Source organism: Eptatretus burgeri, chromosome 16 (assembly GCF_056783735.1).
Source record: "Eptatretus burgeri isolate ZD-2024b chromosome 16, Ebu_testis_v1, whole genome shotgun sequence".
Classification (NCBI taxonomy): domain Eukaryota; kingdom Metazoa; phylum Chordata; class Myxini; order Myxiniformes; family Myxinidae; genus Eptatretus; species Eptatretus burgeri.
The window spans coordinates 19,598,209-19,623,350 of record NC_140976.1 but is presented as its reverse complement, the minus strand read 5'-3'; the positions used below and the strand labels follow the sequence as shown (position 1 = coordinate 19,623,350).

At 43.5% G+C, this 25,142-nt stretch overlaps 1 protein-coding gene across 3 annotated transcripts in view; it reads right to left on the bottom strand.

The window, feature by feature from the left end:
• The window catches only part of GPR45 (G protein-coupled receptor 45), a 24,471-nt gene extending 11,316 nt beyond the window's left edge, over positions 1-13,155 (bottom strand). For all 3 annotated transcript variants that reach the window (XR_015052497.1, XR_015052498.1, XM_085860176.1), the window contains exons 1-2: positions 12,959-13,155; positions 2,812-3,001 (exon numbers count right to left, since the gene is read on the bottom strand). The gene's annotated coding sequence lies outside the window, so the exon portion shown is untranslated. The remainder of the gene's footprint in view (positions 1-2,811; positions 3,002-12,958) is intronic.
• Between the last annotated feature and the right edge of the window lie 11,987 nt (positions 13,156-25,142).

Genomic DNA, 25,142 nt, shown 5'->3' with positions numbered 1-25,142 from the left:
TGCCCTCTGGAGGATTCTTGGTCTTCGTTGGGTGCCACCAAAACTGAACAATCCGATGTCTGAACTCTACTCTGGTACTGAGAGTGCTGTGAGATGTGGTGGTACCATCTCTGACTTATTTCTAATTGTTGCTAGAGTTTGTCAGGGGTGTGTCCTGGCCTCCACACTTTTCAGCGCTTGTGTGGACTGGATTCTGGGGAGGATGTCTGAGAGATAAAGCTGCAGCACATCATTTGGGAATGTCAAGATCTCTGACTTTGATTTCGAGGATGATGCAGTCATCTTTGCAGAGACTCTAGATATCCGTTGGGAGCCCTCAAGGTGCTGAATGAGGAGTCGGAGCCACTGGGATTATGGGTTTCCTGGGTCAAAACTAAGATCCAGGCTTTCAATGACATCTTGGATGTTGCTATCATGTCTATCTGTTTGTGGTGGGGATGTTGAGGTCACGGAAAGATTCGCTTATCTTGGCAGTGATATTCGTATCTCTGCTGGCTGTGAGCCAGAGGTCAATAGATGCCTGGGTCGGGCCTGCGGAGTCATGGATTCACTGAATCATGGGGTGTGGCACTGTCAGTTCCTGTGCGGTAGGACAAAAGTCTGAGTCTTCAGGTCCTTGGTGCTTGCAGTCTTGCTCTACGGATGTGAGACTTGTACTCTGACCAGGGATATGAGACGAAGACTTAATTATTTTGGTACCGGGTTGGAGCATCCTTGGCTATCGCTGGTTGACTTTGTGTCCAATTAGCGGTTGCTGAGAGAGACTCAAGTGAGATTTGTTACCTGCATAGTCCATGAGCGTCAGCTGCAGATGTATGGACATGTGGCTCGTTTTCCTGATGCTGATCCTGCTCACTAGAGGATCCTGCTCCTGATGCTGATCCCTCTCAGTGAGGGAGCACATACCTCATGGTTGCAGCAGGTTGATCGGCATCTCAAGGATATGGGGATGGACAGATGGAGGCTGCTGGAGCACCGGCGGAAAGTGGACGCAGCGACGTGCTGCTCCTGTGCATGCTCTCATACCTGACCTGACAAGGTTCTCAATCCTTAGTCTTTCCTGCTTAATACTGAGCATGAGACTGGAAGTCGTCTCGATTCAGCTCTATCAGCCATCTTAGCATCCAGATCATCCCAACCAATGTTCAGTACATCTATGCCCCTTTTCACAGTGTCACACCACGAAGTCTTGGGACATCCCCTTTAACGTTTTCCATTCGCAGATACCCATTTCATTGCCATGCTAAAGATTATTTCATCGCTCATTCGAATGGCCTTGGCCTTATTATCACTAATTAAAACCAGTCTTGAGAGATAGTGAATTTAAATCAACAGTTGCAGCTTTCATGTGGTTGAGGTGCACCTTACAGCGATATTATCTCCAAAATCTATATCTGTTAAGAGAGTACATCACATGATTCTTTACACGGTGATCTTTTCATGATGATGTCTACGACAATTAGGGTCAGAAAGGGTGATATAATACAGTCTTGTCTAACTCCTATGAAGATGTAAAAAAAAGACGGTCAGCCCATTTTCAGTTTTCACACAGAATTTGGAATTTTGAGACATGCTTTTCATAATAATCATTTTCTCTGAGATGCTATATAGCCTCACTATCTTACACAATGCAGGTCTATAAATGCTGTTGAAGGCTTCTTTGAAGTCTGATGAAATTTATTATGGGCTTTTGCTGAAATGCAAGGTATTTATCTGCAAATTTGTCTGAGCGCAAAGATTTGATCACAGAAAGATCGACCACTCCTAAACCCTGCCTATTCTTCTCTTCATTTCTTAATGACTCGATTCCATACAATTTAATAGTATTATTGATAACACTTTACCAGGGATGGACAACAGACTTTTCCTCTCCAGATGGAACAGGAAGATAAATCTCCTTTTTTGATAACTTAATAATGATACCGTTTATCCAGTCTTCTGGTACTTCTTCATAACATATTATCTTGTGAGTGAGGTTGCGTAGTTATGTTTTTATCCGCTGTCTGTCTGATTGTTTGATTGTTTGTGATTAAGATATCTTATATGGAAACGTTTGGCACTTATAATTTGGTCCATGTGCAGGTGATGAACACACCATCCAAGGTATGGACTCTACCGAGTGCCGTTCTAGTTGCTTATTTAATTCTGGCCCACCATGTTTTCGCAGTTCGGCAGGAATTTTATCTATGCTGGGTGATCTGTTTGACTTTAGGAGGCCTCACTACCTCCTCAAACTCTGCCATGGTGGTTTCACCTTGGTAAATATCAAAGTCAATAGGAGTAAGCTCGTTAATCACGTCCAATTCTTCTGCAGGTTTGGATTGGTTTTGAACCTCCTTAAAATGCTCTACCCATCTCTTATCCTGTTCTGCAATGCTTTGTGCAGTTTGACCTCCTATTGGCTTAATATCAAGGTTAAGATGAGACTTTCCCAGAAATCTCTTCTTTCACACACAAGGTAAAACAAGGGAATTTATTTCTCAAATTAAGTGTTTTTCAACCACCAAATGTGTTCTGTTAGCACATGGTCACTCAATGAGAGGTCAGATAAGAGAGAACCGTAACATGGTGTATCTTGTATCGGATACATTTTCCTCTCTGACCTCATTTCCTATCTATCCTTATTTTTCATTGCCACTTGTTATTGTTATTTTTTATTTACAAACCAATTCTAGTATTGCTTTCTCTTTTATGTTGGTTGAAGCACCGCGTGCTGGTTATTATTTCAACCTTTGTGCAATTACAGAATCACCAAACCGATTTCTCAACAAAAACGTGAACTGAAGACTCATGGATTTGACAGGTACTCACGTGCACTACGAAGGTGTCTAGAAATCGCCAGAAAGTGCTGGTGTCATGAACAATGATGCACTCAGACCTCTCAACACTTCACTCAGCCAATCCAGCCTGCAGTCGCAGTGGATCTGAGCACCCACCATCTGCCTCCCCCTTCCAGCTCATGTATCGTCACAGCAACCACTTCATTGCTTGAGGCAAACGCCTACATACAATGACATTGACATCATTCAAATAATGACGTCAAATGAACAGCGAACGCAGCCAAAGAGTTTCAAATAGTGCACATAGATCGATTGACTTAAGTCAGAATCTCATTATTTCAGTCTGCAGAAAAATACACCCACTCAATTAAATGTGCACAAAATCACAAGGAAATCACAAACAGTTTTTATTTTATGATAAAGGCTTCAGTCATGGACTGGATAATCCTTATCGAGGCAAAACCTAAAATTCAACAAAAATAAGGAAGAAGATATGAAGAAGTGAAGAAAAAGGTAGATCATAAAAAAAAACAAGAAAAAGATCAATCAGAGATTGCAGACCCATGCCAGGACTTGTTTTGTTTGGCGTTTGTGTACTGGTGTGTTACGTAATTAATGAGACATAATTAGAACTTTTTTTTTGTATACCTTGTCGAGGCTCGTGTGAGAGCTAACACACAATGCACAGCAAGGGGGGCATGAGACAAGAGGGGTGGGAGTGGGAAGGACAAAACTGTGGGGAACAGAGACATTAGGAGATCTGTGGAAGGGAGAGGATGGGACGGGTAACATGGGAAATAGAAGATGGACATTACAGGGACTTTCAGGAAGGAAAGCAGGGAATTTGAAGGAGGTGGGCTTGGGTGGATTATCGGGGGTAGAAAAGATCGAGGATTTGGATGGGGGATGATAAGAGGTGGTGGTGAACAGCTGTTTTGAAGGTGTGGAAGGAAGAATGGGATTGAATAGAGTGAGGGAGTTTATTCCAAAGGTGGGGAAAAAGAGGAATGAAAGAGAGAAGGTGAGCAGTGATTCGTGATTTTGGTAGTTTTACCAGAAGGGGGTTGTTGGCAGACCTTGAGCGCCCTGCGGAAATGTGGTGGGGACAAATCACAGAGAGGGGGGGGGGGTGCGAGGCTGGAGAGGAGATGGTAGAAGACAGAAAGACCACCGACCAGCCTGCAGTGAGAGGCCCAAAGACTCAGCTTCATTGTGGGAGATGCCGATGATCCTAAATGCCTTGGTTTCCACAGCGTGAAGCCGAGAAAGGTGGGAGGCAGGAGCACCAGCCCAGAGGGGAGAGCAGTACTCCATCAGGCTGCGGACGAAAGCTTTGTAAATGGTCAGGAGCTCAGGTGGGCCGAGGAAGGACTTTGCACGACGGAGGATTCCCAGTCGGCGACTGGCTTTGGAGGTGAGGTTTGAAATGTGGCAATCCCAGGAAAGGTCATAGCAGATAATGAGACCCAGAAGCTTGAAAGAAAGGACTTCTTCCAGAGGATTGTTGAGAACGTGGATGGGGGGGGGGGTTTCTTAACGGTCCTTTCGGAGAGACATAGTGAGAGTGTGAGATTTGTCCGGATTGAAAGACATGCTCCACGTGTTGGACCAGTTTGTGATTTTACCCAGATATGTAGTGAGTGAAGAAGCTGTTGCTTGCTGGTCTGAGGGATGACCGATGGTACGGCAGAGGGTGGAGTCATCAGCAAAGAGATATAGAGGATTTTCCAGAGAGTCGGAGAGATCATTGATGAAAACCAGAAAAAGAACAGGGCCAGAACGCTACCTTGATGAACTCCAGCTTGGACAGGAAGAGGGGTGAAAGAACTCCATTTAGGGCCACACATTGCCTGCGACAGGAGAGGAAGTCTGCGAGCCATGAGTGGAGATGGCCTTGGATATCATAGGAAGAGAGTTTGTTGAGCAGGGCAGGGTGCTAGACCGTGTCAAAAGCACGTGATATGTCCAGGGATATGGCTCGGATTTCATGTCTGGCATTGAGGACTTCCATCCATTGTTGGGAGAGCAGAGTGACCTGGTCTGAAACCAAATTGATGATTGGAAATCAAGCCATTGGAGAAGAGGAAGGATTTGATGTCTGAAGCGATGATGGATTCCATAACCTTGCTGATGATTGGGAGAAGGCTGATTGGTCTGCAGTTGAAGGGATCTGTTTTTGCACCTCTTTGTGCAGGGCAGTGATGTTTGCAAATTTCCAAGCAGATGGCAGATGACCTTGAGCAAATGAGAGGGCGAATAGAACAGAGAGAGGGTGAGCAAGAGCAGAAGAGCAGGTTTTTAGGACACGTGGGCTGCTGCCGTCTGGACCGGTTGCAGAATCTGAGTCGAGGTTTGACAGCAAGCTCTCCACCTTGTCAGGAGAAAAGGATACAGAGTCCAGGGACAGTTGGGTGCGACTGGGTAAGGTGGATAGAGAAAGCAATGGGTGTTGGACACAACATTTAGCTGTAAACACCGAGTTCAGGCATTCAGCTTTTTCACGTGCGGTATCAGCAGTGCGGCCATTTGAGGTAAGGGAGGGGGAACATACACCAGAAACAGATTTGATTAGATGCCACCAGGATTTTGAGGAGGGAGAGAGGTTTGAAAGTTCAGACTTGAGCTAAGAAAGATGTTGTTTTCTGGCTCTCCTGAGGGTAGATGCACACTTGTTCCGAGCTTTATGGAAGGAACTGAGATTACCCTCAGTTGGGTTTGCTTTACATGAGGCAAATGCAAGTTGTTTCAGGACAACTGCCTCGCCACAAGCTTCAGTGAACCAAGGGCGGGAGGAAGTGTAGGACACCTGTAGACGAGAGGGGATAAATCTGTGCAAGTTTCAAGTTTCAAGGGAGAGCAAGTTTCTTTGAAAGAATTCCCAGTATGAGTTGATGTTGGAGAAAGTAGCAATAGGAGACCAGTCTATAAGTTTGAGGGCTGCTTGGAGACCCTGCCAGTCAGCTTGACTGAAATTCCAGACTCGACGGTGGTCAGGTGGTTCTCTGATAATAGCCAGAGAGATGTCCACTTTGACAAGAACGTGGTCAGAAGAACCGATTGAAGCGAAGGAAGAGCAGCAGATATTGTCAGGGAAATTTGTCAAAATCAGATCCAGAAGAGATGGAGTTCCATTGGTTGAGATCCGCGTTTGGAAGTTGACCGATTGAGTCAGTCCCAATGAGTCGCAGAAAGCTTTTGCTGAGGTGCCATGACAGGTGAGAGAGGTACCCACACCAAGCCAACTGGCATGATGACAATTGAAGTCACTACACACGAGGAAGAGAGAGTTTCGATGAGAAGATAGAAGTTGGTCCATGTTTTTGGATAGTGAGGTGTAGATGGAGTCATCACTGTTAGTTGGACGGTGCAGTACACATACAAACATGAGGTGGGAGTGGAGGGGAAGCCGTAGCCTGAGGTATTCCTGGGGGTGTGGGGGAGTGAGGGCATTGCATGGAGAGTGAGGAATAGAGTCTTTGATGAAGAGAGCAACTCCTCCACCAGGACGAGGCTCAGGTCTGTCATACCGGAGGAGGGAGTAACCAGGGAGAGATACTTGGGAGTCAGACATGTCTTGGGGGAGGAAAGTTTCTGTTAGGCAGATTATGTCTGGTTTGTCAGTGGTAACCTGTATGGAAAGATCTGAAAGGTTTGAGCGAAGGCCCCGGATATTTGAGGTCCACACTGTTAATGAAGAGGGAAGGGAGGAGGAGCGTAGGACAAGGGACGAGGGGGGGAGGTAAGGAGGGTTGTTGAAAGAGTGTGGGGGATTGCAGAATAGCTCGGGGAGGGGGCTGGATAAGGAGGAGAAAAGGCTCTGTGGTGCTGGGGGAGAGGGGGGACAAGAGAGGGGGATGAAGGCAGTTGAGGATTTGAGGAGATGGAGTGATGAGATGGAGGTGAGAGGGCAGGGGAAGGAGGCAGCTTTGTGGAAGAGAGGGGGCAACTTTGAGAAGGATGAGTGAGGGGGTGAATGGTTGGTGAAAGGTGAGGGGGGAGTTTTTGAGAGAGGTGAGAGGGAAGCTTGGAGGGAGAAGAGTGGGATGGTTGCTTTGAGAGTGAGGGGTGAGAGGGGTGAGTTGGCACTGGAGTTGGAAAAAAAGAATGGTTGATGGAAAGCGAACATTCATTGCAAACTGGGGTTTTAAAAAGTTTTGAGTCAGAGATGTGATTAAACACATTTCCTGAGGGATGCAATAAAGGCGTATCCAGAGAATGGAGAGAAGAAACGCTGTAACAGTTGGATTTTTTAGGCAAGGTATGAAGGAGAGGTCGAATTGAGAGCAGTCTGTTTAAATAGTAGAAGAGTAGTGCATTATGATACAGTGAAGAGAACCACACGTGTGAAAGAGGAAGATGAAGCTTTATAAGAGATCGTTATTATTATTGTTTGAGAGAGTTTTCATCAGATTAGGTCATGGAAGTGTAGTAGAAAAAATTGTGAGGTGAATGGTGAAATTGGATCGATAAATGCAGGGGGTGTGAACAGATCATGTGGTTATGGGAGATGCACGGCTCTGGGAGGTGTATTGTCAAAAATGAAATTATTAATTTTAAATAAGGATTGCATAACATTTGGAAAAGGGAAGGTTGAAGTAAAATCATGGAAGTGTGTGGTGAATTTGGATGGTAAATGCTGTGTGAAGCTTTTGGGTCGATGAAAAGTACCAGGAAGAGTAGAGAGCGACACGTGGTTACAGGAGGTGTAGAGATCGATAGGATACAAGGAAGATTATTATTTTTTGATGTGTTTTTGAAGAACAGGTAAGATTCGGGAAAGGAAGGTTGTCGATCGGAAGAGATCGTGACGGTAATGGCGAGAGAGGGTCAGCTCAGGAGAATAAAGATGGTGTGCCGGCAGGAGGAAGAAGAGGAGCATGCAGAAGAAGAAGAAGAATTGAGACTTGTGAGTGTGCAAGGAGAAAGGTAGTTATTATTTTCTGATTTAAGACAAGAAATAGAGTGTTTAGTTATAAGGGATGGGGGACGTTGGGAAAGTGGGCAAAGATAGAAATTGAAGGTAATGGGGAGAAAATACAAATAAACACAATCGTACACTGAGGGGAACGATGGGTCGGCCTCAAGCACTCGGTAAGACAAGGTCGACGAAAACTCACAACATAGCACGATTTTTGAAACAAAACCAAACTCGGAACACACAGTAACATGCAGGTGAGAAAATAAACAGTTAAAACGGGACAGATAACGACCAGAAACTTAACTTTCAGATTGTCAGCAGAGAGCCCTGAAGGAGACCTGCCAATGCTCCAACCCCAGAACTGGAAGCCAACTGCCACTTTATAACTGCTGGCAGTGATGACCTGGGACCAACATGTCTAGATTTGATGCAACCCCACTTTGATTGGACACCTGACCCTGACCTATGACGTTTTTTTATCATTATTATTCAATTGAATTTAGAATGGGATGAAAATAAATTCAATTCAAACCAAATGGAAGTTCAAATTGGAACAGTCCTGCATTGGAGTCATCAGAAGGAACACGAACAAGCAAAAAGCAATGATGAAGTCATCAGGAGGAACCTGGATAGGATTCGTATTTCAACTGCTACTCCTCTCCCCACAAACCCATCCAGGCTCAGCCAAGTGAGTCTCATTAAAAAAGAAAGAAAGAAAGAACCCAGATCCCCCCAAAAATCATTCTGGCTGCCAGACCATGTGACCAATCAAGTTGAAATTTAAAAAAAATGTCTTCGATATCACTACTGTATCATAATTGTGAAGTTTCATGTTGATGGATTAATTGGTTCCATAGAAAACATTATTTAATATTTTTCTTCAATACAATATTGCTACCAAACCATGTGACCTATAAATTATTCCTCAACAAAATTGTACACCCATAGCTTGAGGAACATTTGTGTGAAGTTTCCCCTTGATCTGTCTAGCCATTCTGGAGAAGAAGATATTTTATAGGTTTTAGGATAAATCCAATATGGCTGCTGTTATATAAAACCATGTGACTGATGACATCATATGTGTGAACCTTTTGTTCCTCATAAATAGGTGGTCATACATGTAATGTTTCGCCTCAATCACGTGACCAATGACATCATCAAATGTATTTCTATGAACCATTTTATCACTAGATGACCCTCAAAAATTTTCATACTGATCAGACGTAGCACGTAGCATTCTACATATGCAATTATGATGTCATAACAAAGGCACCTATGACATCATTAAAAATAAACATATTCCCCATGAGGAGTACTGACCGTGTGCAAAGTTTCAATTTTTTCCTTGGTGCGGTTTCAGAGATAGTTTAAAGTTTTTCTGTATTTTCCAACATGGCTGCCACACCACGTGAGCTATGACGTCATAATTATCACTAAAACATTTTACATGAGTAGTCGCTCCTATGGTGAAAATTTTGGCTCAATCCAACAAGCGGTTGCGGCAAAAACACTAAAGTTCTGTGCGGACAAACAAACAAACAGACAGACGGAAAGACCAACAAACAATTAAAAATCACTCATAGACAACTTGGCAAAATAGCACAAAATATAATGGCACTCGGGAGACCGCATACCTCTGCCAGGTGTAACAGTCCACATTTTGTATCCCACTGATGGGCTGGATCCGAACCAAAATCCAATCCACTTGTTCTTGTCACCTATCCAACTCATCCACCTTGTTTTGTCATAACTCTCTTCCACAACTTTTTGAGATATAGCGATATATTTAGTTTTTGGCCCTATCGATAAATTTTAAAATTAGGCTTGTGTTGACCTTTTGACCTTGAAATTAATTGGTAGTTGAATTCAGAGACCGGACATGAAAATGTTCTTCAAACTTAAAGTCAATCGGACAAAAATGGAGGATTTTAGAAAATTTTGCCCAAATTGACCTTTTGGCCTATGTTTACCTCAAAATTAATAGGTGGTTGAATTCAGTGAACTGATGTGCAAATGCTCTTCAAATTTCAAGTTAAGTGGATTAAAATTGAGGATTTTAGAAATTTGGCCTTTGTTGACCTTTTGGTCTATGTTGACCTTTTCACCGACGGTGACCACAAAATTAATAGGTTGTTGACTTCAGTGACCTGATATGTAAATCCTTTTCAAATTTCAACTCGATCGGATGAAAATTGAGGATTTAGAAAAGTTGGCCCAAATTGGCCTCTTGGCCTATGTCGACCTTTTGGACTAGGTTTACCTCAAAATTAATAGGTGGTTGAATTCAGTGAACTGGTGTGCAAATGCTCTTCAAATTTCAAGTTAAGTGGATTAAAATTGAGGATTTTAGAAATTTGGCCCTTGTTGACCTTTTGGTCTTGGTTGACCTTTTCACCTATGGTGACCACAAAATTAATAGGTTGTTGAATTCAGTGACCTAATATGTAAATCCTTTTCAAATTTCAACTCGATTGGATGAAAATTGAGGATTTAGAAAAGTTGGCCCAAATTGGCCTTTTGGTCTATCTTTACCTGAAAAATAATGTGTTTGAATTCAGCGACCTGAAATGAAAATGCTCTTCAAATTTCAAGTGAATCGGATAAAAATTGAGGATTTTAGAAAATTTGGCCCAAATTGGCCTTTTGGCCTATTTTGACCTATTTTGACCTTTTGGACTATGTTTACTTCTAAATTAATAGGTGGTTGATTTCAGTGACCTCATATGCAAATGGTCTTCAAATTTGAAGTCAATTGGATGAAAATTGAGAATTTTAGAAAATTTGGCCCAAATTGGCCGATTGGCCAATGTCGACCTTTTGGCCTATGTTTACCTTAAAATGCGTAGGTGGTTGGATTTAGTGACCTGATATGCAAATGCTCTTCAAATTTCAAGTTAATTGGATGAAAATTGAGGATTTCAGAAATTTGCCCTCTGTTGACCGATGTTGACGATGTTTTGGTCGATATTGACCTCAAAATTAATAAGTGGTTCAGTTCAGCAACCTCAGATGCAAATCGGCTTCAAATTTCAAGTCAATCGGATGAAAATTCAGGATTTTAGAGACAATTAAAAAATTGGCCGATTTTGGATGCAGGTAAATTAATACGATTGTTGGCACATCAGACACAAGTCTGATCAACAACCCAATTAGCCTATGAGCACGCAGTGAAAAATCATTACCGCCACGTGCATGGGCTTAGTGCAGCTTTCATCGCTAAAGAATACAGCATAATGACATCACCAAGACACATAATCAAATGTAGCATTATGACATCACAAAGGCAAGTAATTGAAAAAACACCCTGCAAAACAACAAAGGAAGTTTGTAGATGTTTTTTATTTATTTTTAAGAAATGTTTGAAAGAGAAACTTGTACTTCTCGTGTTGTTTGATGTAAAGGGGCTGGCAGGATAGCCTTGAGGTACACACACTCACCTCTGAGATGTCTCGACTGGGTTTGAATCTCGGCCAAGTTATAAAATGTAATCCTAGTGTTTCACAGACAAGGTGATTCATTAACGTGTGTGTGTTTGTGTGTGTGTGTGTGTGTGTGTGTGTGTGTGTGTGTGTGTGTGTGTGTGTGTGTGTGTGTGTGTGTGTGTGTGCACTCTCTATTGGATGGACGTTAAACGTGGTGCCCCATTTGGACGTGAAAGATCCCATTGTGTTAATCGGGAAGAGTAGGCGAGTTATCATTGGCACCATGACCAAATTACAAACTCCTGCTTAAACCTCGAGGGGGCACCGCATCATGGCACAACCGCACACCCTATCAGCAAATGGTGCAGGTGCTGGGTAATCCAACACAGAAAATAGGATCAAAACCCACGGCTACTGCATTCTGAGGCGGACAATCAAATGGGAACATCATCGCATTGACATGTTATTGCAACGTTCGTAGGAAACAGAGCTTGGGGTTTGTAAATTCATGTTAGGGTAGTCGATACAAAGAAGTGAACCATGTAAAGAGGTAGACCATGCAGCACAGGTCCAGAGGTGACCAATGGTAAGGTCAAGCTATCCTGTGAATTTTGACATGGCTCCCAGTCATGATGTCAAAGGTAGCCAGACAGCTTGGTCTCTTCCCTTGTTGAGAATATAATCTATGCAGACAGGACAACCAGCTTTATGTCCACGCTGATATATTTTGGATATAGTCATTATATTGAACTGAAACGTACATTTCTTGGATTGTCAGACATAGTTCAGCAATGCAATAACATCATCGGCATCATGAGCTCGATCATTTTGGAAGTCATCTATTTAATATGTATGCACGGATGAAGAATGGGATGAGATGTGCAGATAATTTAAAATTGAGAAAAGGAATAGAGCCGAGGAGTGAGAGAGACACAGAGACAAAAAGACAGAGAGAGTGAGTGAGTGAGTGAGTGAGTGAGACAGAGACAGAGACAGAGACAGAGACAGAGAGAGAGATCATAAAAGAAAAGGGCATGGTGGCAGCACACGGAGGGATGGGGTCAAAACAAACAAAATGCACCATATTTGCGTACGTAATAAATATAGAAGGGATCAAAGGGTGGGCGGGACTACAACTGTCAATCAGTCTGATGGGGGTTGGGCGGCGAGACACATTTGTATTCGGGCCAATCAGACCGATAATGTTTAAGAGGAAGAATCTAGGTGCAGAGAAGAGCCGAAGTTGAACTTTGAACTGCATGGTGTGTGCAAACAGCAAGTAGATCTGAAGGCCGTGAACTCTGGAGGAAGATCACAGCCGTTCGAGGGCGCGTGGAACAGTCTCTCAAACCAGAGCAAGACTAAAAGGAGAATAAAGTTCTTTCAAATGTAAATGCAATGGATACAAAATGTTGGAGTCACGAGTTGGAACGTTTATAGTGCTCGGGGATGTTTGTACGTGTCACGCAAATAATACGGTACACTACATCGACGTGACGTCACGATAAAGTTAATTCGCATTTCATTTTAATGAACTTGATTTTGCATTATAAAAGGGGCTCCTTGATTCCGTCAAGCGTTTAGAGACTAGGGAATATTTTGCAGGATAAATGATCGACACTTGTGAACCCCGCGCCAAAAGAAAACGCGAGGGAGTGGGTCGGAGACCTCTTGGCGGGTTTGATGCCAAAACATGTGCAAGGACGTCATCGAGAAATTATGAAAAGAGCTAAATGGTGTCGTGGAAAGGATTTCAAAGCAGTTTCAGGACTTTTGAGTCTCGTTCGGCGCGTGAGGACAGACGTGCTTTGAGTTTGTGGTGCGCGTGCTCGACTTACCTCGCCGTGCGTAGTCACAAACGGCACAAAAGATCGTCGGGAGGACAAGGATGCTGGGCGGCAGCTGCGGAGGAGAGGGTCTCGCGGTGCGAGCTGCGAGCAAGACGCCGAGCGGAGATGACGTACGGGGAAAATGCAGCGAGGGAGAGGGGTAGTGGGGGGATGCAGCGGGTGGGATTGAGAATGGGGTGTGTTGGGAGAGATACAGGAGGCTGGACAGAATCGATGGTGGGAGGAGCGGATTAGGAGTGGATACAGGAGGTGGGACAGAGCCTGGTGGAAGGAGCGTGGAAGCCGGTAGGGGGTGGGGGTGGTGGTGGTGGTGGTGGTGGTGGTGTGGGATGCAGGGGTTGGCCGTTGGGATAGAATGGGGAGAGTCGGGGTCCATACAGGATTCAGTTGGCTGAACAGAATCGATGGTGGTTGGAACGTGGTACGGACTGCGGAGTATACATTATGTTATGAAGTCATCAATGCAAAGTAATCGATAATGCAAACGAGTATGTAAACGTATGTATGTAAAGTAAACGTATGTATAAAGTATGTAAAGTATGTAAAGTAATCATCAATGCAAACGAGTATGTATGAGGGGATTTGCAATATAAAGGTGATGACAACGAAATGATTCTTGTTTTTTTTCAGCTCGCCTGGAACAGTTCTGGGGAACTTATGGGATGGGGCGTCGTCCGTTCGTCCACAGATACTTGTAACATCTTCTCTGAAATTACACATACAATTTCGATGAAACTTGACCACAACCTTCATCACTCATGATGTACCCAAGTTTGTTCACGGCATTAAACCCCCCCCCCAAAAAAAACAGGGTCTAAGGGGGTCTGCGGGCAGTTTTAGCGACCCTTGCTCCTGATCCAGGTGAGCTTCATGATGCACAATCCTATTTTTAATTAAAGCCTGGTGTTGTATATGTAATTACTTACTTCTCTGAAACCACACACACAATCGGGACCTCAGGACCTGGAGTTCGAGCCCCTGTCGACTGTTGAATTAACACCAGGTGGGGTTGATTCATCCTGTCATCCTTTTGAGGTCAGTGAAATGAGTATCAGTGAACTGGCGTAATAATCATTCAGGGTAACCTGCATCAGAGTGACAAGTCCTTGCCAATGAAACTGCCTCAGCAGCCTGATGTACCATTATGGTGCAAAAGAATGTTAACATTGTTATTATTATTTAAAATAAATTTTCTGAAATTTGTAGAATTTGTTTTTCACTGGGACGTTGTGCGTTACGATGTGTAAGTGAAAGTAAAAAGTCTGATTTAATGCAATTTCATTCCAGGCTATAAGGCAACAAAAGGTGAAAATTTTGAAAGGGGGTGTGGACTTTCTCTTGGCACTGTACGTCTATTAATTACTATGTACTATTAGAATGTACCTTTCAACGCTTTAGACTGCTGGGACCCTTTCGACCGTTGAAGACCCTTTAAGACCCTTAAATAATAAATAAAAGACCCCAATGATCCAAAAGTCCCCAGATGACCCAATAACATATCGGGCCCAATACATTTTTGAAATATCATGCTATACAGCACTATACTATATCGTTTTTGGCCCCATCTCTCAATGGTGAAGAATCAATTTTTAAATTACATAATTCTCATATCCAGATTCGGATTTGGAGATTCACCAAAATCGAACCAATTCGTCCTTGTCAAACACCCAACGTGTCCACCAAGTTTGGTCCGAATCCGTCTCAACTTTTTTGAGATATCGTGCTCAATATTGTTTGTGGCCCTATCTCTCAATGGTGAAGAATCACTAAAAATTATTGTACTCGGATCCGGATCGGGATGTTCACCAACATTGAATCAATTCTTTCTTGTCACACAGCCAACGTGTCCACCAAGTTTTGTAAAACTTCTCGTAGTTGGATCCAGATCCGGATGTTCACGAAAATATATTCAGTTCAGTGTTTCATCTGGATCTGTCCACAACTTTTTGAGATATCCTGCACACAAACATATAGAGAGGGGTGAAAACATCACCTCCTTCACATTCGGTGGCGAAGGTCATAAAGCTCCTGGCCAGGAAATATGCCCCGAGAGTATTGAGGGATGTGGTTGAGTAGGTAAGTGATATGTTAACGGTTATCTTCGATAGCTCACTGGAGTCAGGACAGATACCAGAGGATTGGAGAGCAGCAAATGTAACACCATTATTTAATTATTATTCTTTCGTATGCACCACAAGGTTGCGGAGTGGCATCAGCGGCTGAGGGCGCGGGTGTGCTGCTGATGCAGTGCTCTCTGCTGGTTAGAGCAGGAATTTGCAATTTGTTCACGGTGCCGGTGATAGCTCACATACTCTTCCAGAAGGACACCATGGGATCTTTAACATGGCACACACATTGATGAATCACCCTGCCTGTGAAACACCAGAATGACAGTTTATAGCTGGGTCAGGATTCAAACACAGGCTAGACAACTTAGAGGCGAGTGCGTGCATTGCTTCGGTCGAGGCCATCGCCTAGACCTAGACCCAAGCGATACACGCACTCGCCTCTAAGTTGTCCAGCAAAATTAAAGATACAGAATAGTTAAAGGCAGAATAATTAATGCAGTTTAACATAAACAAATGTAATTAGGAACACGAAAAAGAGCAATCAGAGATTGCAGACTCTCGCCAGGACTTCTTTTGAGTAGTGCATTTTTATAGGTTTTAGGATATGTCATGGCTGCCACATCACGTAACCTATGACGTCATAATTATCATTAAAACATTCTACATGCGTAGTTGCGCCAACGTTGAAAATTTTGTCTCAATCCGACAAGTGGTTGCAGAGAAAAACACGAATGTTCTGTGTGGGCAGACAGACAGACAGACAGGCAGACAGACAAACGAAAGGAACCAAATACAAGGTGATTGGAATTTTGGAGGGTGATTGGAATTTATTGGACATTGTGGTGTCTTGTGTGCTGCAATAACTGTGGTGCAGTTGGAACTGTAAAAATGATTAATCACGAGTTTTGTGAATCCCGTGTTGTGAATAAATGTGTGGGGCCTCGTTCGACTCAAGGGAATCCCGCTTTACCCTCTGCTCCCATGGTGTCAACATTTATTACTTTGTGTTTCGGTTATTTAAACAATTCAATTGACACCGACTATGTATTCACGAAAAACGGGCTAACTGCTGACGTAATAAATAGATTGAATGTGGCGTGTTACTCGGTTCATAACTCATCAATCCTGCATGGTAGAGAGACATGTGGGGGGCTTCGTATTGTTACAAATCTGGAAGCCTTGTGCACACAGACAGACAGCCGTCCCCATAGCTTAGTTATTTCGATAAGTGTGTGTTTCTAGTTAGGCCCTCCTACCTGTGAATAATGGGAATTACATACATGCGCTGCGAAGTTATTTTGATAGTTAGGATTTGAATTACATCCATAACTCTTCTTCGACAACAACAGCATCACCCTCACCTTCACCTCGCTCTGGGCCAGATCAACTACAACTACAACAACACCAGCATCACACTCACCTTCACCTCGCTCTGGCCGACGCCATGGTGCCCGTGGTGGGCGGAGTTCAAGGAGGAGCCTCGCGGCGGCCCTCGACCAATCAGTGTGCTGCGAGTGAGGTGGCCACCGGTCAGCCAATCAGACCCCGCCATGGTGAGAAAGGCGGTCCGCGTGACGTCACCATGCCCCCGGGCCAATCGACGGACTTGCCGCTCGTTTTGGCCATTGGGGAAGGCAAAGAGCGATTCTGCGTGCCAAAACCAGCCAATGAGGAAAGACATATACCACGACACCGATGTTCAGCTGACGGAGGGGGGAGGATAAAAGGTCAGGCTCAGTTTTTGGCGTGGGGTGGTTTTTCCTTTGAAAGGTGGTTTTCCTTTGGAAGGGGAGTTTCTTAGAGAGGAGTTTTCTTTTGCAAGAAGAGTTTCGTTTTCAAGCCTCGTCATCTTCTTTGGTTCACCTGCAACCAGTCTTCGTCTTGCCAGTCTTCGCCCTGCCGGCCTCCGTTCTCCGGGATTCCGGTTGTGTGGACACCTGGGCTGCTACAGGTTCGAGTCCCGCCACCCCGCCAGCTCAACGTACCCGCTCGAGGCGGAGAGGTCCGAGTGCAGGCTCTGGTCTTCAGCTCGCCTTTCCCTCTGAGCTGGAGGCCTCAATAAAGGTCGTGGCCACCATTGCTTTTGTGTGTATATGTGTGTGTGTGTGTGTGTGTGTGTGTGTGTGTGTGTGTGTGTGTGTGTGTGTGTGTGTATGTGTGTGTGTGTGTGTGTGTGTGTGTGTGTGTGTGTGTGTGTATTTGTGGGCCTGTCTGTAAAGGCCCGGTCACACCTTGACGTTTTAGCCAGCGATGGCAACGTATTAAAATGTATGTAAAACGCTGGCTGACGTTGAACTTTTGATGTTTTTTTTTTAAGATTCGGACGTATTCATAACGAGTTGGTCGTATGCATAACATATTAGTAATGGACACAGAACGTTTCGTTGTGTTATAGATAAGTTATACCAACGAATGCTGAACCTGTTGTCGGCCTACACAACCGATGCCCAACGATAGTCCAACTTCGGCATAGCGCGTTGCACGCATCGCCAACGATGTCGTGATGTAGCCTATTAAAAGGCTGACGCACAACGATTCGAATCATAACTGCCGTAGAAATGGAAGTGTCAACATTGCGAGGTCACACCTTGGCGATCTTGCCAGCGTATGCCGACCTAAGAAAAATGTGTCTAAAACGTTGGGGCACGTCAAATACGGTATGAGTAAGTTTGGTATACGTGAGTAGAACGCTAAAGCACGCTATCATACGTCGTAGTAAGTAGAGTACGTCAATAAATTTTAAACATGTTCAAAATTTTACGACGTACTCGGCGTATGACACACGTTCCGCTTGCGATGGGGATAAGTTTTACACACGATATGTGGACGCTTCCACACGTCCACAAAGGCTACTTATAAGCTACTCATAAGTCGAAACACGTCGCGGTAATGTCTTTTTTACGCGAAACTTATTTCTAACTTATGTTTGACGTGCTTTGAACCAATTCTTTACGTAGTCCCAACACACATCGACATATGTAGACGTATTCCAATGACGTCTTCCGGTCGACAAAAAAAAAATAAATGAACGTGTTTCTAGGTTACAACTGCCATATAAAGACGTGTTCCCAGCAGTTTTGGGAATTGGTATATAAAAATGCTGCTCATAAAAGGGGAACCCAACAGTGTTTTCGAGTTCCTTTTTGAGTCGATGTCCATGTCAGCAGTATCAGTATCAGTATCAGTATTAGTATTAGTATTAGTATTAGTAGTAGTTTGTTCATGTTGGCAGTAGTAGGTGAGTGTGAGGGGGAGGGTGTGGGTTATGATGGATCCTCCTTGTGTCCGCGTGTCCACGGGTAGGTTCATAGGCTGCCACTCAACGATTTAAATGGCCGCATCTCCACTATTGAAAGTAGACGTTTGCGCTCAACAATTGGATTTTTTTTACACTCAACGACTTTTAAACGGTACCACTCAGCTATTTTCATTCTTTACAATGAACGATTTAAATTGCTGTCACTCGCCTTTGTTTTTTGACGCTGGCGCTTGGAAATTTTAATCGTTTCTGTTGAACGTGCTAAATCGCTCAAACCCCACTATTGAAAGTAGACGCTTGCGCTCAACAATTGGATTTTTTTTACACTCAACGACTTTTAAACGGTACCACTCAACTATTTTCATTGTTTACAATGAACGATTTAAATTGCTGTCACTCGCCTTTGTTTTTTGACGCTGAGGTTTTGAAATTTGAAGCGTTTCTTCTGAACGTGTTAAAACGCTCAAACTCGACTATTTTAAATAGACGCTGCCGATGGACAATTGGAATCATAGCCAAGCTAGACATCGAAGTGTGAACATCCTCGTCTTGCCGAAGAAAAGTTTGAAGAATGCTGCAAATAAGTGTCCTGGCCGTGGCCGTGGACGCTGACGCAAGGACGATCCATTATACCGACGTCTTTCAGCCTATGAGTAACTTAAAAGTAACGTCTGTCGATGTGTGGCAACGATCGCGTAACGTGCCAACAACACGTTAATCATAGGTTAGAAATAAGTTTCAGGTACGCTAAACATTACCTCGGCGTGTCTCAACTTATGATTAACTTACAAGTAGCATGTGTTGACGTCTGTCAACGATCGCAGACCGTGCATACAACTTGTGGCCAGCGTAGCGGAACGTGCGAGTCATACGCCGGCATATGTCGTGAAATTTCAAGCATGAAAAAATTTGAGGACAACCGAAAAGTACAACGTTTAAAGCCAGCGTACAACGACGTATGGCAGTGTTTTTCAGCGTGCTCTCAATGTTATCAAAACTTACCCATAACGTATTCAACGTGTGCCAGCGTTTTAGAAAAAAAAAATCAAAAATCGGCATACGTTGGCTAAAACGTCAAGGTGTGACCGGGCCTTAAGTAGAAATTGTTAAGTGCTTGCTCTTTGTACATTGCATGACAATATTCGGTGTTCATTAACCTCCGCCATCGAAGATCGGAGGTTACTGTTTTCACCCCTTTCTGTTTGTTTGTTTGTTTGTTTGTTTGTGAACAGTATTACGGAAAAACTCCTCGACGGATTTCGACGAAACTTGGTGGGGGGATTAGGTATGGTCCAAGGATCATGCCATTAGATTTTGGACTTGGTCCAAAATCGAATATGGCTGCTATGGTGGCCATTTTGAAAAAATATTTGAATTTTTGTTTTTGCATTTCTACATGTTTTAAGTGATTTCCAACCCCCCCCCCCCAAGAAAATTGTTAGAGAAAAAGAAAATTTTTGCAACTTTTTTTTCAACAAAATTTCGATTTTTTTTTTTTTTGCATTTCTACATGTTATAAGTGATTTCCAACAAAAAAAAACATGCCAAAATTATAATTGCGGCTGATTTTGGAACTTCAGGTGGATATACCCATGTAAAATCAATTTCTGTCTCAAGGAATCTAGTTATGACAAATGAATTGAGCATGTAAAAGTTAAAAGTAATAGGGAACGTTGCAAACTATAACTCTGTGAGCACTGTTGACGTCAAATTGAATGAAAAGGATATCAGGTTCACTTGAGTGACCTAGCAGTATTGGCGGCGGAGGTTTTGCACTCTACCGAGTGCTCCCCCTCTAGTTCTGCTCTGTGTTTCCCCTTTTGTAAATCATTACCTCGACATAAAACATTACCTCGACGTGTTTCGACTAATGAGTAACTTACAAGTAACATGTGTCGACGTGTCAACGATCGCATAACATGCCTACAACTTATGGCCAGCATATGCAGAATGTGTGTGTCATACGCTGGCATACGTCGAAAAATTGTCAGCATGCTTAAAATTTGTCGACGTACTCGGCGTACTACGACGTATGCCAGCGTGCTTCAGCGTGCTCTTAACGTATACAAAACTTACCCATAACGTATTCGACATGTGCCAGCGTATTCGGCAAATTTTTCATATGTCGGCATACGCTGGCTAAAATGTCAAGGTGTGACAGGGCCTTGACACTTCGATGTCTAGTGAGGTTATGATTTGATTCGTCGAGCCGCAGCCTTTTAATAGGCTATGCCACGTGATCGTCGGCGATACGCTGCCGCGCTATGCATAAGTTAGACTATGGTTGGGCATAGGTTGTGAACGCTGACAACACGCTAAGCATTCGTTGGTATAAGTTATCTATATGTTATCAAAACGTTCTGTGTACGTTACTAATTTGTTATGCATACGTCCAACTCGTTATGAATACACTATTATACGCCCAAAACTGAAAAAAAATAGTTCAGCGTACGCCAGCGTTTTAGATAAATTTTGATACGTTGCCATACGCTGGCTAAAACGTCAAGGTGTGACAAGGGGCTTTAGCAATGCCTTCTTCTCTTTTTTGTACCTAAGTATGATATCTGGTCACAATGCTTTGTTTTCGATGTTCACGCTCGATGGGATCAATTGTTCATCCGTGAGCGGTACTTCCACGTTTTCAGTCCATGCTTTGGGTTAATGTTCCCACAAAATTTCTGGAATTGGGATATCAAAGATTTGCAATGTGCCTGTGGTTAACATTACAAACTCTGTTGTGTTGTTGTGTGTTCCGCTATTCTGACATGAGATTATTCTTTATTTGTGTTCGGTCATTAAGCATGTCACTCTCTTTGCTTAAGGCACCTCCACCCCCTCACCGATCTCATTTTTTCCCCTCCTCCCCCCTCCCGCTCCTCCAAATAAAATGCAGCACTCTCCCACCACACATCTGTCACTCTCTCGCTGTCTCTCTCTTTCTCTCGTACCCCTCCCCCCTGCAGTGTATAGCAACGTTTTGTGAGGCGATGCTCTCCCCACCTCCACCCCCCTTCCTCACTCTTCTCCCCTTCCGAGCTTCCTTTTCTTCACCTCGCTCCTCTCTGCCTCCCCTCTTCTCCACCCCCCTCCCCCTTCCCTTCACATCCCCATCAGCAAAGCGACAGGTTGTAATTGCTTGTTATAAAATAAAGCTACCATTTTGAGGAAACAAATGTTCAATTTGAGTATACTGCATGTTTGTTTCCAAGATCGCGGCATCTGTCTAATATACACCGCCAAATGAAGGTAGGTTAATTTTCGTAATATGCAAAGGAAAGAAAATCGTGGTTTTTCATTAAAATACTTTTCGTTTTCGCCCGACTTTTATAAGCTTACAAACAAACTAATGCATACATAATACACATGTTTAATGTGGTGAATAAAAATGAACATCGGCTTTGTCATGAAATACTGAACCTGCTTCTGTGATTAATTTATAATTAGTCCAATCCTGAAGACGTGTCTTCTATCCTAGATAAAGCTACCATTTTGAGGAAACAGGTACATTTTGATTATACCTCAAACAAGAAAAAGAGCAATCAGAGATTGCAAACCCTCACCAGGACTTCTTTTGAGTGGTGTATTTATATAGGTTTTAGGGTAAATCCAATATGGCTGCCAAACCATGTGACCTATGACATCATATGTGTGACCCTTTTGTTCCTCATGGATCGGCAGTCCGATGTGGAAAGTTTCGCCTCGATCTTTTCAGCCATTTCAGAGGTTTTAAAAAAAACAAAAAAAACAACAATATGACTGGCAAATCAAGTAACCGATGACATCAAAAAAATTTGCGGACCATTTTATCCCGAGATGACCCTCCAAATTTTTTATACCGATCGGATGTATCGTTCTATATATGCAATTATGACGTCATAACGAAGGCACCTATGACATCATAAAATACCACACATTCCCCATGAGGAGTACTTGTGATGTGCCACTTGCACACCCATGGCTTGGGGAACACTTGTGTGAAATTTCCCCTTGATTTGTTCAGCCGTTCTGGAGATTTTTTTTATTGGTTTTAGGGTAAATGCAACATGGCTGCCAAACCATGTGACCAATGACATCATATGTGTGGACCTTTTGATCATGGACAGGTGGTCATATGTATAAAATGTCGCGTCGATCTGTTCGGCAACTTCAGAGAAGATTTTTGAAGGTTTCTATTTTTAAAAGAATATGGCTGCTAAATCACGTGACCGATGATGTCATAAAAAAAATTCTGTGGACCATTTTATCCTGAGATGACCCTCAAATATTTTAATCCTGATCATGTGGCTTTCTACATATGCAATTATGACGTCATAACGAGGGCACCAATCCATCCACCCATTGGGACGATACTCTGTGCAGAGCATTGGTGCTGCCATAGCAGTCTCCTTGGCTATTGGGTACAATCCTGGATGGGTCGCCACTCCAACACAGGATACCAGCATGCTGGCACTCATTTTGCCAACCTCGGAAGGATGTCAGGCAGAGACAACCCCACATGGTATTCATTCATCAGCCGAGGGGGATTTGAACTCAGGATCCTAAGATCCCAAGCCCACCACCCTAACTCTTGAGCAAACACCGGGCATAAGGCACCTATGCCGTCATAAAAAAAAAATCACTCATTCTCCGTGAGTACTTGCTATGTGCCAAGTTTCAATTTTTTCCTTGGTGCAGTTTGAGATACAGAGGTCCAAATTTTTTCTAATATGGCTGCCACACCACGTGACTTATGACGTCATAATTATCATTAAAATATTCTGCATGAGTAGTCGCACCGCTGGTGAAAATTTTGGCTCAATCCGGACAAGCGGTGCGGAGAAAAACACAAAAGTTCTGTGGGGACAAACGGACCCAAATGTAATCCCCTCTCCGAATCCTTCGGCGAGGATAATTATGAAAATAGACATTACATGATGCAAGGGGAAATATTGCGTGTCACACAGAAGGGGAGTGATAATAAATAGGGGGAGGGGCAAGCTTGGAGCACAAGCAGCTATAAGAAAAGTAAACACTCTTTTGGGTCGTTTTTGGAGGGGGATAAAATATAAATCAAAAGAAGTGGTTTTCACACTGTATAGGAATCTAGTGAGGGCTCCATCAAAAGTGTCCAGTTTTGGTCACAACTCAGCAAGGACATGGCTACCATGGAGAGGGTTCAGCGCAGGGCTACCAGATTGATTCCGGACCGAGCTACACTCAGCTATGAGGAGCGGCTGAAGGAAGCAGGGCTTTATACACTAGAAAGGAGGTGGTTACGAGGGGAGATGACAAAATAAGTGCAGAAGAGTTCTTCAGCAGAGTGGACAGATAGGACCAGGGGTCACACTCTGAGAGTAAAGAAGAGGAGAGTTAAGATGTTAGTAAGGCAGGGGTCTTTCACTCAGAGTAGTTAATGCATGGAATGGTTTTCCTGGAAAGGTAGTGGCAGCAGAACCAATGGATAGGTTTAAATTGGAATTAGATATGTACCTCCAAGAAGCATTGGAGATGGAGGGGTATAGCGATATTGGCAAGACATGTAGGTAGTTTAAGTATGGATGGGTGATTCTGTAAATCTGTGCTGATTGCAATGACTGCGAGAGGGTCTCATCAAAATATTGTGTGGTCGATGTTGTATATTCATCACCCTATAACCATATTCGCCAAACCCTACCCCCCCCCCCCCCCGCTGAAAAAAAAAATCACAAAATTTAATGATTGAATAAAAAACAATATTTTTAAACGCACTGGTGATGTTCCTGAGCCTGCCACACTTTAAATAACAGCAAAATTGTAAGGTCGAATTTATATAATCTGGTGTTTTTTGTGTTGGTATTGCACAGGCATGATTGGCTGAATGGCCTCCTCCTGCATCAAATGTCGTTGCTATACTTGTCATCCTGATGTTTCACATGTAGGGTGATTTATCAACATGCGATCCACCCCTCAGAAAGATATTAAGCCGGAGGACACATCTGCAAGTTGGTGGACGTTCAATATCCCACGCGTAAAGTATATTTAGTGAAGGGTTAGCGAGTCATCACCAGTACCCTCAACAAATTACAAATTACTGCCCTGCCTAACAGGAAGGCAACAGAAATTCACACGGCATAATAATTGCCAGGGAACTGCTTCAGTAGCAACTTTGTCAAGGGTTCGGTAAAACATGATGATGATGAAAATATGTATAAGTAGGCTCGGCGTAAGTCGTCACCATCGGGACCGAGAAAAAAGTGACGACTTAGACATGTGACGACTTACGCGTCTGCGAACATTCATGATGACTGTGGGATGAAGGATGAAGTCGCGCGTGGCCTGGACACGTACGTGTGAGAGGGCGCAACAATCTCTAAGCCGGCTATTGTACCAAAAGGGAAACACAATCCTCGGGGCATAGATGGGGGGGTCATTGGTGAGTTGGAAAGTGATCAAGCAAAGATGGAATTCATGAATCACTTTATCAAAAGTAAAGATAATGAACAACTGTAAGACAACTCGTATACCATCGGTGATTGCATATGACCATCAACAAATGTGGAATGAATGGCTGTTAGAATTCATTCATTGGAATGAATGTAGAATGAGTTTTCATATGGAATGAAAACTCATATACCATCGACAAATTACATGACACACAGTCATCGTGATGACTCCCACTCAATACCGATGTGAAAGTGAGTGTGGTGATGTACAAAACAAGCCAATATAAAACCATGATCTGACTTCAACACGAAGCTCGATCGATCCTTTACTCCTTCGCCAGAGACTGCATTGCGCAGCCTGCCTACCTCTTCAGATACATGTGGGACGGCACACTGACCGAGCTGAACGCAGCGCAGTTATAAACAGCCCGCGCATCACGATT